Below are 12,276 nucleotides of genomic sequence, written 5' to 3' on the forward strand. Positions count from 1 at the left end.
GAACTTGGGAAAGAGGACCCTTCTTGGTCCTTTCCTCCGTTGGCTTTTCTTTGACCCCTCCTCCTACTTCTCCAAACGTGGGGGGGGGTCTTGTGAATGGTTTGGGCTTAATTGCCTAAACTCATGCTTTTGCCCAGTCTGCCCCTCTCCCAAACCCAGGTCAGTTCTCCCATGTGCCTTGTGGGATGGAAAATGCTGCGGGGGCAGGCCTGGATGCTGGAACTCTCCATTTGGATGACAGGTGCCAGTCCTCTGAAGGCTGAGAGACTTATGTGCAGCCTCTCATCCAGGGTAGGGCCTGCAGCCCATTGGAAAACTTGTCCATGCTCACTTGCACCTTGGGTGTGCGTGACAGAAGACTGAAGAGCTGGGCCTGCCAGGTCTAACTTGTTGCCAAAGGACTTGAGCATGCCTGATGCCAGCCTGCCACTTGTCATGCTGTGCATGGGTGGGCCATGCTGGCAGGAGGGCCAATCTCCGGAGAAGAAACAAAGAGGGGGGGGCTGGTGGTTCTCAGGAGCAGCATCTTTAAGACTTTAAGATGACTTTGGGCATTTTCAACTTTGCAAATAATGCAGACAAGGCAGGGTTTTGGGCCTGACCTTGGGCAACTCAAAGGAAAAGTGAGCTAAGGTCGTTTGAGCACTTACGTGTGTGTCACATAAGACAGCGTTTCTCAACCTTCAGCAACATCCCTGGCCTCTCTCCATTAGGTGCTAGTAGCACCCCCCGACACACACACACACACACACACTATTTGTGACAACCAAAAATGTCTCCAGACATTGCCACATGTCTCCTAGAGGACAAAAGCAACCTTGGTTGAGAACCACTGAGGTAAAACTGTAAAAAGAGTCTTCCCATCCTGCCAGAGGCCCCCTAGGACCTGTCCATGACTGGCTGAGAGGTTTATGTAAAGAGTAGCATCTCTGTCCTAAACCAATGATAGAAGCCCTGTAGGTTGGGCTTTAATGGAGTCCCCCACTCTGCACCTGGGGGGATAGGAGTGAGATGGGAGGTAGAAACCCATGGTCATTTGCTGTGCCTGCTGGGTGCATGGCAGTGACTGGCTGGGTCCAGAGTACAAAAGAAGTGGGAGACTTGTGGTTTCTGTCTTTGGGGACTTTGCAAGACTGTGGGAGATATGCATATGAAATAACCATGGGGCAGTTTTTAAATAGTGAGCAAACAAATTTATGCTGTCTGAATGCTGGCAAAAAAGCCAATTCAGTTATCCATAAGTGGCTTTTCCAAGGTGATGGTTTGCTCATCCTTACTGATTTGCTGGGGCATCTCTTATGTCTTATGATGTGGGAGGGTGCCAGGCCTGTGTCTGCAGAGAGTAAGTGTGTGGCTGCATTTCAAACATATATGTGGGTGTATGTACATGTGCCATGTACTCCTCCAAGAGAGAGTCTACCCAGGAGTGCAGAATGGACACGTGTACAATTTGTACAGTTCTTTTACAGTTGATTGAAGCATCAGAGACAGTGAGCCATTTCTTTTTGTGCAGGGAAAGACCCTACTTCTGAGTCTAGATTTTGCCTTCACTGTAACCCAGAATTTATGCCCCAAACCTCAAAAGTCCCAAACTGGTGGGGACGCAGAAAAGTGAAGAATGGTGATCATTGTACAGGGCAAGGCAAAACATCTGAAACCCCTACCATGAATTTCTTTTTCTTGTTGTTAATTGATCCTATGGGGATGTATCAGGATTTTCCCAAAACATTCCTTGCCCTTTCTTGCCTATAGAGAAGAATCTGGACAGGGAGGTCACTTCTCTTTTCTCAAGAAGATTTAGAGGAGCGTATTATTGGGAAGTTCCAAACTTGGCATGATAATTTTCCATCAAGAGCTGTGGACACTGAGTCATTGTCTTTTGTCAGTTGAAACAAGAGCTGTGTGTAAAATTAGACAGGAATATTTCGAGAGTTGCCTTGGTCCGACAGTGGCGTCTGGAGATAGTTCCAGCACATTCTTGCTAAACAACAGCCAGGAACCTGGGGGACAGCCAGTAGAAAGAAGAGCCAGTGGGGGAGGGGGAGTGCGAGGGCCCTACTCCTTGAGGAGTTGAGCCCGTGCGGGGGATAGGGTCTGCCGACTCGGAGGCAGACCCTGATGTGTCTGGGTGGGCTGCTCCCCGCACTTCTCAGACCCAAGTGGGTGTCCACTGGTCTGTCCACAAGCATGTTTGTCGTGGGGTTACAGGCTCCTGAGCCCTTGACCTTTTGCTTTGAGGTCAGGGGCCCACAGAATATCTAACATTGGAAATGACTCTGAAAACCTCCTTTTATTCTCCATACTTGGATGTGCTTTATTTTTACTCTGTGCATGTAGGGAAGGATTCATGAGAAAGCTGAGTGTTTTTTTCACTCACCTTGCCCTTTCAGGGTATTGTAGATTCTGTTGTAGTGACTGGTGACTGAGTTCTTGTCTCCGGAGTCCTCGGCTTGCTTTTTAAAATATCCCATTTCCATCTGGGCTGAGGGAGAGGGGCTGCACTTGGTAGAAACCTGGAAAATCCCTGTGTGCTCTAAGGGTTGGTGCTTCTCCACATCCTGCCCTGAAGAAGAGCCCGCTCTGGAATTGTGGGTTATTCCCTCCTTGTTGAACAAATATTGACTGATTGTCTGCCTTGAGTGTGGCGTTGGAAATATAAAAGTGAACAATTCCTTGGTTCCCGGACCTCAGGGAATTGTAATAAGGGGTGTGCAGATACCACCTAAACACCCTCAGTGTGGTTTGGGCTCGGGGTCTAGATCATACCACTTCTGGCTGGTGGAAACGGCAAGGCTCTTGGAGGAGGAGGCATGTTAGCTGGGACTCTGAGAATGAGCAGGATTTCAGCAGGAAGAGGCAGGAGTTTGGAGGGGTGAGGGGCCAGTGCTTCCCAGACGCTCTATGCTGAAGGCCAGGTTTTATTTTTTCCCAGTTTGTTGCAGACCAGTGCTTTTGCAAAACAGTAAAAATGTCCTGACAGTGCTAGATTGCTGTGAAAGCTTCTGAGCCCTTTACTCCTGTTATCTCACTGAGGACGACAATATGAGTCCAAGGACCATTCTTTGAGTAGCATTGGTCCAGGCAGTGGGCTCTTTGAGCAGAGGCATTGGGGTGGGTGAGTGCCTGGTAGGGGTGAGTGCAGTCTGGCCGGAGGGTAGGGAGTGGCAGGGGAGCAGTGGGAGGCTGGGCAAGGGAGCAGAGTGGGGTGAGTCCCCCACCCCATTTCCTGTTGAAGCAGCTTGTGTGATCTGCCCTTAAGAGTTTAGCGTAGTCTGAGCAGCACTGCTCCCACTGTGCTTCCGTAGGGTCGGGGGGCGGGGGGGTGCGGCCAGGAGGGCTTTGGCATAGGGCTCCTGGTAATTTTCAGCTGACAGTTCAGTTCAGGCCAGAAAGGGTTCCCTGGGCGCCCACAACTCAGCTGCAGCCTAGTGGGCTCTGACAGAGAGGGAGGCGGCTCCCTGCCCTGGCATGTGCACAGTGGACGTGGGTGCCTGTGGGTAGTGGCAGACTGTGCAGGACCTAGGGCGGGTGCAGTGCTCTGTTGTGGAAACCCAGGGCGCAGCGGTGCTGGTTCTGCTGGAAACGGGCTGGGAAACTGCCTTCCTGTGCTGGGAGGTCTAGGAGCTGGGGCCTGAAGGAGGAACAGGTTTCCATGGGAGAGAAGGATCCGAAGCTGACACCTGAGCAGGGAGGGGCAAAGGTGGGCGCTGCTGTGGGGAGGAGAGGGGAGGGCACTCAGGCAGGCGGGCTGTGCAGAATGGGTCTTGGAATGGGTCACTTTGAGGGGTCAGGGTGGATGGGGAGGGAGACCCGTGAGGCGGCCTGTGAGAAGTGAGGGCTGCCTGAGTCCCAGGTGGCAGGTACTGGGCAGGTGGAATGCAGACGTAGATTCAAGAGATTATAAGTCTGTGCAGGTGGACTCCCTAGACTAAGTTACTGCTTGGCCACTGGGCTGAGATTTCTAGTGGAGGGAGGGGTGGGGACTGTTTGGGGTGGATGGTGGTGTCACCGCTGAAAACGGGGCAGAGCTGGGCTGGCGGCAGGAAGATGGTGATGTTAGTTTTAGATGGGAAGGGGTGCCTGCGGTACTTTTTTCCTGTCCTTTTTTATTAAGGTACAGTTTGCACACAGTAAATTCACAGTTTTTAGTGCGCAGTTGTGCAGTTTGACAAATGCATGTAGTCATGTAACCATTACCACAGTCAAGGTCCAGAACGGTAATGTCCTCCCCGCCCCCCGGGTTCCCTGTGCCCCTCCATCGGTGCCTGTGGGACCTGGAGGCAGAGACGTGGCGTGTGTATAACTGGATTTGTTCTAGAATTGGGCCAGTGGTTGAGATGGCCTGCCCAGCCTGGGAATGGGATGCACGGTCCTGGGGGAGCTGCCAGCCCGTGGGGAGGCTGAAGCAGCCCAGGGGTCGGTGTAGAGAGCAGGGAGGATGGGGCTGGGGACCAGGCCTGGGGACTCCTGTGGAGGTGGAGGGGGGAGGGGAGCTGGTGAGGGAGGTTGAGATGAGAGGCCGGGTGAGCCATGGGACCCCAGCAGAGGATGTCAGGGGAGAGGGTGGGACCCGCGGGAAAGGCTGAGGAGGGTGGTGGTGACTCAGGTGGATGGAGCCATCAGGTGGCCGTTGTGAGTGCCGCCGAGGGAGAGCTCGGGCTCGGGGCCAGGCAGCCTGTGCCGAGGGAGAAGGGAAGGCAGGGTTGGCCGGGATGAGGCTGAAGGAGAAGCAGAGTCAACGGGAGGTTTTTCAATATTTGGTGCGTGAAAGCCGAGAGCGGGGTTTGTGGGCTCGAGGGGGAAAGCTTTTGCGGAAGGAGACATTGAAGGCAAAATGAAAAATAGGTCCGGGGCAAAGTCCTACAGGAGGAGGGAGAGGGAGGAGGGGAACGGCCAGTGCGGGGAGGAGGTGGGATGGGAGGAGAGGCGGGGGGAGGGCTGAGACCGGACCGAGGGTTGAGGGTGAGCACATCTGATTGCCACTGTGTTGAGGAAACAGGAGGTCAGCTGCAGTGAGTGAGGCCGCCTGCTTGATGTGAGAGGGGGAGGCTGGGCTGGGGGTGGCGCTTGAAGGGGAAGCCAGGCTCCTGCCAGCCTCTGAGGAGGGGTGTGCGTGTGTGTGCGTGCGTGCGTGCGTGTGTAACGGGGCAGGATGGGTTTCCTGGCCGTCTGAGAAGGGGCGCACTCCCTGCCCCGCCCCGCCGCGGGATTTTCCCAGAGGTGTTTGCTGAGAGAGGCTGCGCGGTCCCCACCTCACCACCCCCGAGAAGCAGGTCTGCCCCTCCCCACTTGCTATTTTCATAGAACATCTAGAAGGGTTAGTACTCAGATTCTTTTGTGTATGATTCTTTCTAGAACCTGTTAAATCCCAATTCTCAACACAGCCCTTCTGTGCTCAGGGTAAACGGCCGTGTCCTAATCTCTGGGAACTGGAGATCATCTAGGTCAATCGCCTTGTTTTACACATGAGGAAACGGGGAAACTCAGGCCCAAGGGAGAGCGGGTGTGCCCAGGGTCACATGTGGCCGGTGCCCAGGGTGGGCCTGGAACCCGGGCCTGGCTGGCCACCCTCCTCCATCAGCCTCACCGTAGTACCCTTGTTGTCTGGGAACCGGAGGGCCTGACGGCAACGATCCTGCCGTCTGCCAGGCGGGATGGGAGGTCCCGGGGTCTGTTCACACACCCGGAACTTTTACATTAAATCCAGATCCTGGGGTCAAGCCGGTGTTTGCTTTCTGTCTGGCACGTTTCCTCTGCGTTTGGCCCGGGTCCTGGCTCAGGGGAGGGTGAAGGTAAGAATAGGTTGCCCTGTGACCTGCAGGTGGTTACTGTTTGACAGGTGCTGGAGCAAACATCTCCCCATCTGTCTGCGATTGAAAAAGCGGTTTGTGGCTCTTGCCCCCTAATGCGTTTACAGCCAGCATTTGGTAAAGCAAGGGCTGGGCACCACGCACAGGTCAGGCCTGCCGTGCCCCTGTTCGAGCCCGCCTGAGCTCGCTGTCAGCCAGGCCTGCTGTCTTTTGCCCCTCTTTCCTCTCCCTCTTCTTCTAAGCGAGGAGTGGGGCCGAGCAGAGGACGCAGTAGAGGTGCCGCATCCTGGGTGGGCCGCCCCCGCTCCCTCCCAGTGTCTGTGTGCGCGTGCGAGCAGGCTCCGGGCCCCTGTGAGCGACGCTCTTCCTCCATTCTCCCTCTTCTGCCCTCACCCCCTTTAACACAGGGTGCTGCCGCCGCTGTGTCCGTGGCTCTGGATGGTGGCGGTTTCAGGGTGATTGGTGACAGAAAGAGCGTTTCCCAGATGCTTAGCATCCCTGGTGTCTCTTGGGTTCTGGGTTCTAGAAGAGGGAGCTTGCAAAGCTGGAGAGCCCCTGGGCGCCCGTGGGTATTAAACTCCTGGTAGGGACATGGTACAGCACCAACCCTCAAGGGGAGTATAGGTCTGGGTGAGAGATCCTCTCTCCAGGAGCGCACCATGCAGCCTGGGAGACGGGACAGGTACACAAAGAGTCATATCGGGCATGGCAGGGCGACCTTAGGCCATTAAGAGATGAGGGACTTTAGAGGACGAGAGGTGACTTTAGGATGGGGGGCAGACCCTATGGAGCGTCTAACATTCCATCAGGATGGGTAGGATTTTGGCAGAGGAAAGGGTGTCCCGGGGGAGGAGGTGGGAGCAGCACGTGGAAGTAGGAAAGTGTGTGTGTGTGTGTGTGTGTGTGTGTGTGTGTGTGTGTGTGTTGGGGCATGAGCCATTCTGGCTGAAGCGCTGGTGTGGGTTGGAGATAGTAGGAAATTAAAGCTGGAAAGATGTCTTGGGGTCCACAGCGAAGGGCCTTGAAGGCCAGGCCTGGGCCCGTGGCCTTAGTTCTGCCGGCAAAGGAGAGTGGAGGTCAGCGAGGAGACCATCCTCCTGTCCATCCTCTTCTCATTTCTCTTCCTGAGTGTTGTCGTCTGTCTAGGGTCGTCCCTCATAGGGTTAACTCACTGGTCTTAAAAACTATTGGGGTTTTGCGTACGCTTGTAGTGCCAGAGGGTTGCACGGGACCTCGGTGGCAGGACCCGTTAATTTAATGTCTGCACCAGTGACGTGCACAGGTGTCCGTGCCTGGCCTGTGGGTGGTGTTTGGGGGTGCTGCTGATGGAGGCAGGTTCCGGGAGTCAGCGTGGCAGGACTGGGGGCCGCGTACCCGACAGCTCCTTCCGGAGGCGCACGCCCAGAGTGGACTCAGTGTGGGGCTCCTGCCTCTTTCTCCCACTTACGTCTGAGACAGAACCGGGGTGGGATCGCTGGTGCTGAGAAGCCTAACACTCTCAACCTGGTAGCTGAGGAGCTTTCCAGAAAGGGAGTTTGGCCAGGTGGCCTTTGAGAGCCCAGCCAGCTCCTGGATTTTTATGACTTATGATTTTCTGCAACCAAGTGGACACACTTTTCAGGGCATGAACCTTGCCGTGTTTCCAGGAGAGTGACTTTTGTTCTTTTTTCTAAGGCATTTCTTTTTTTTTTTTTTTTAATTATTTTATTTATTTATTTTTGGCTGTGTTGGGTCCTCGTGGCAGTGCGCGGGCTTCTCTTATTGCAGATCACGGGCTCTAGGCGCACAGACCTCAGTAGTTGTGGCATGCAGGCTCAGTAGTTGTGGTTCACGGGCTTAGTTGCTCCACGGCATGTGGGATCTTCCCGGACCAGGGCTCGTACCTGTGTCCCCTGCATTGGCAGGCAGATTCTCAACCACTGTGCCACCAGGGAAGCCCCCAGGAGAGTGACTGTTGATTTAAAAACATGTTACTGACCTGGGGGCAGGTTTCTTATCTGCTCACTTCCTAGGCTGCAGGAGGAAAGGACTTGAGCCTGGAGTCAGACGGGCATGGATAGGCCTGCCCCTGACAGCGTTGGGACTTGAGGAGATTTCTTGACCTTGCGGAGCTGTGTCTCATCAGCAAATGGGGACGGTAATACCTCACAGGGTTGCTGTAGGATTAGGACTAATAAAAAGTGATACACACAGAAGGAGAGTAATAACTGGTAGCTGTTCTTGTTATTAATACTATTTCACTGAAATATTTAATCTGAAGTGAAAGTGTTTTGAAAGATTAAGAATGTAAGAACTGATGAGGAGCATTTTGAGGGGTGCGGGCTCTTACTTGGACGTTGCGGTACCCCAGGCTGTGCACAGTGCCTGGCATGTAATGTAAGTGCTCCATAATGCTTTCAATGTTGAACCGAGCCTGGGGAAGAGGCTGGTAGATGAATGGGGCATATTTATACTGAAAGCAGGCAGGACTCTGTCATCAGGAACAAGAATGTGTCTTGAGCTGCCCATGGGATATGCGAGAATCTACCACAGCACGTGGCACTTAGCTGGCACTCAGTACCACTTGTGGAGTGACTAAACTAAGTTATTTTAGATGAATGATCTGGAAATTATTCTAGAATATCGCCCCTCTTCCCAACCCAATGATGTATCTTTTAAAAATAGCCACTGCATTAGTTTCCTATTGCTGCTATAACAAATTACCACAAATTCAATGACTTAAAACACCACAAATTTATTATTTTACAGTTCTGGAGGTCAGAAGTCTAAAATGGGTATCACCTGGCTGAAATCAAGGAGTCAGCAGGGCAGATTCTCTCCGGAGGCTCAAGGGCAGAGCCCCTCCCCTTGCCTTTTCCAGCCTCTCGGGGCTGCTTGCATCCCTTGGCCGTGGTTCCTTCCTCACAACTGCATCACTCCAACCTCTGCCTTTCTCACATCTTTCTCTCCCTCTTCTGACTCAGATCCTCCTGCCTCTCTCTCTCTCTCTCATAAAGACCCTTGATTACATTGGGCCCAGGTGGATAATCCCCCCATCTCAAGATCTGTAACGTAATCACACTTTCAGCAGTCCCTTTTGCCACATAAGAGAACATAGTCACAGGTTCTGGGGATTAAGGTGTGAACATCTCTGGGGGGCCATCAGTCAGCCTCCCAAAGCCACCCACAGTATTTTGGCCAGATTTAAACACACCCCCTTAAATATCTGATTTTAGTTTAAGGTAAACTCCTCAACTTCAGCTCCAGGGTTCCCCACCAGGGTTCTTATTCACCTACCTGTGTGACAGTACAGATGACACTTGTATTTGTGTGGTCAGGGTCCGTCTGTGTGTGGAGGTAGGTGGGGAAAGAGTCAGAGGTGTGTGAGATGTGAGCCTCCCTACAAGGGGCTTATTATTGGAAAGACTTCTGTGTGCCAAAGATAACTTACAAAACGGGGCAGAATCTGACCAGCAGTGGAAAATTTACATCAGCTGATGGGAAGACAAAATCATAAGAGCCAAGGGTAAATTAGGGCCTGATTAGAAATGTGTCCTTGAATATATATGACATGTTCATACATTTCAAAGTACTTCTGCCTCTCTCCTTCAGATTGGACATAATAAGAGCTGATGCTGTTGTAATATCCAGGTGAGGAAACAGATGATAGGAAACGGGTTCAGGGACAGGCCTGGAGTGGCCCGGCCGGGTGGGGCGGAGCTGATGCACAGGCCCGGGGGCCAGCCTCATGCAGGTTTAGAAGTGCAGGGATGAAGGGGCTGGTGTGAGAGGGAAGGAATTGGAGCAGCGCTTACATGGCACAGGTGTAAGTGGAGGGTGGACGGGAGGCCTGGGTCCTGACTTCAGGCTCAGGAGGTTGGAGCTTATCCTGTAGAAAACTACGAGCCATTTGAGCCGGGGGTTAACATGATGAAAATGGATTTGGAGAAGGTTAATCTGGCAGCAGATGGGCTGTAGCTTGGAGACAGGGAACTTGTGGGGGTCAGAGGGGTTCCCCAGCACTGTCGAAAGCCCGTGCTTACCGGGCGAAAGCCTCCTGCGCTGTTAATCTCCTCTGAGAGTGGTATTGACCGTGGTGAGGATTACCAGCGGTACTTATGTCCTGGTTGTCCTAGGCACTCCAAGCAGGCCGCCAGCACACCAGACCACCTCTCCTGAACGATGCCTCACACCACAGCTGAATCAGCCTCACTGGCCCCCGAGAGAGGGCGAGTCTGCTCTCCCCGAGTCAGATCTGGTACTGCACCCAGCCCGGGTGCTGGGGTAGAAATCGGTAAGAGGGTTGTCCACACTGGTCTCACCAGGTCTGAGTGACTTGGTGAGTCCTTCCAGAGTGTCCGTGTGGTCTTAATAATGATCATGTCGGCTAATGGTTTTGAGCACCTACTGTGTGCCAGGCACTTGGGGTCCTAAGTACTGTTATATGGATTATCTAACCCACTCCTCTTGAGAACAGATGAGGGAAACTGAGTTGCAAAGATGAGCTTAAATGACTACTTAGGTTCGCAGCAGAGTCAGCATTTGAACCTGGGGCGTCCAGCTCCAGAGCATCTTGACTGCTTCATCAGTATCACTTCCTGAACGAAATCTTTCTTAATGTTCTAAGCAGAAAACTTGGGTGGGTTTTTGGTCAGAAAATGAAATTGCCCTCAGGACCCCGTGCTTGGCAGGTTGGCATTTGTAATCAGTTACGTTTGCTCCCCAGTGGGAGGAAAGACCACTTGGGACCCTCTGTGCTACCCACCTGTGCATTGGAGTCCTGGGCCCGTGCAGGTTCATACACAGCATTGGGTTTCTCTCTGGATTATCATTAGAGGCTGGAACTTCTCCTTCTGCTGCTTTTTTATCACCCCCTCCCTGGCCCCAGCCCAGTGCCCACCTTGGGGCAACACACCAGGGAATCCTAAGAACGTCTTCTTCTTTTTTTAAATAAATCTGTTTATTTATTTATTTATTTTTGGCTGAGTTGGGTCTTTGTTGCTGCACGAGGGCTTTCTCTAGTTGCGGTGCGCGGGCTTCTCATTGTGGTGGCTTCTGTTGATGCAGAGCATGGGCTCTAGAGGCGTGTGGGCTCAGTAGTTGTGACACACGGGCTTAGTTGCTCTGTGGCATGTGGAGTCTTCCCGGACCGGGGCTTGAACCCGGGTCCCCTGCATTGGCAGGGGGATTCTTAACCACTGCGCCACCAGGGAAGCCCCTAAGAAATGTCTTCTTAATCACCCATTGGGTGGAGAATGAAGGCTTGCAGTCTAGGACATCAAAACGCACTCTTATTTGTTTTCTCCTTTTATCTGTTAAGTGGTTGCCTGGCTCCTGAGCCATGATAGATTCGAGTTCTAGCTCTACGTGTTATTCATTGTGTGACTTCGGGCAAGTTACTTCACCTCTCTGTGCCTTAGTTCCTTCATCTGTAAAATGGGCAAAATAATAGTACTTACCTTTTAAAAATGAGTCGGGTTAATACACATAGAACACTGAGCACACAGCCTGGCATATAATAAACTCCCAGTAAATAATAGCAGCTATAGTTATCATCACATTGTGCTGGTTTTCTGCTTCTCACAGAATAAAAATGTTTGCGGAACTGGTGAACTTCATTGGAGGAGAACGTCAGAGTGCCTTCTATTCAACAAGCTCTTGAGTGTGTTAGCGTAAGAGTGTATACTTTTTAAATGGTTCCAAGAAAAATCCCAATAGTCCAGAAATGGCTTTTGGAGGAACATGAAATCCTTAGCTCAGGAGAGAACTTGAGGCCAGAAACGAACTCCTTTCCTTATGGGGCACAATTCCGCTGTGCCGCCCCACAGTAGTGGACATCGTGTCTGCCTGTGTCTCCCCTCCAACCACCCCCCGCCCCCCCCCCCCCCCCCCAGAACTCAGCTGCCCTGTTCTGGGTGACCCAGTAAAAGATGGTCACCACAGAGCCCTCCCTTTGTCCCTGGGGCCTCTGGGTGGTGGGCAGCTCTGTGCCTGGTGAGGTACCCATCTTTTGGGGTCAGGAGCAGAGCTGTAATGGGGGGGTCCTCACCCCAACACCAGCCTTGTTGGGCTGCTCTGATATAACTCTAGTGCCCTTTCCGGATTTCCTGGGACAGTTGTGGTTACATTTTACTCGGTTGCCCTAGAATAAGGGTCAACAAACTTTCCTTGAAGAGCCAGATAGAAAAAAAAAAGAGCCGGATAGGAAATATTTTAGGCTTTGTGGGCCATAGTTCTCACTTGTAACTGCTCAACCGTGCTGTTATAGCTTAAAACCAAACCAAACCAAACCCAAAAACCCCAAACAGCCATAGATAATGCATGTGTAAATGAATGAGCTGTTGCCAGTACCTAAATAAATGAGCAAGGCTGTGTTCCAGTAAATGCTTATTTACAAAAACAGGCAGCAGGGCTGCATTTGGCCCCATGGTTTGCTGACCCCTGATCTAAAAGGGCACCAGTCGTGTTACGGAAAAACCCAAACAAA

General features: G+C 52.4%; 1 protein-coding gene across 7 annotated transcripts in view; it reads left to right on the forward strand.

The window, feature by feature from the left end:
• Positions 1 to 12,276, forward strand: part of COQ8A (coenzyme Q8A) — a 49,783-nt gene that overhangs the window by 571 nt on the left and 36,936 nt on the right. The window contains exon 1 of one of the 7 annotated variants that reach the window (XM_081225020.1): positions 4,995 to 5,012. The exons of 4 other annotated variants lie outside the window; for them this stretch is intronic. The gene's annotated coding sequence lies outside the window, so the exon portion shown is untranslated. Of the gene's footprint in view, positions 1 to 4,994; positions 5,036 to 5,110; positions 5,318 to 12,276 lie in introns of those variants that run through there. 2 more of the 7 variants (XM_081225018.1, XM_081225019.1) reach the window with 2 other exon arrangements.

This window comes from Mesoplodon bidens (assembly GCF_964165515.1).
Source record: "Mesoplodon bidens genome assembly, chromosome: 2".
Taxonomy (NCBI): Eukaryota; Metazoa; Chordata; class Mammalia; order Artiodactyla; family Ziphiidae; genus Mesoplodon; species Mesoplodon bidens.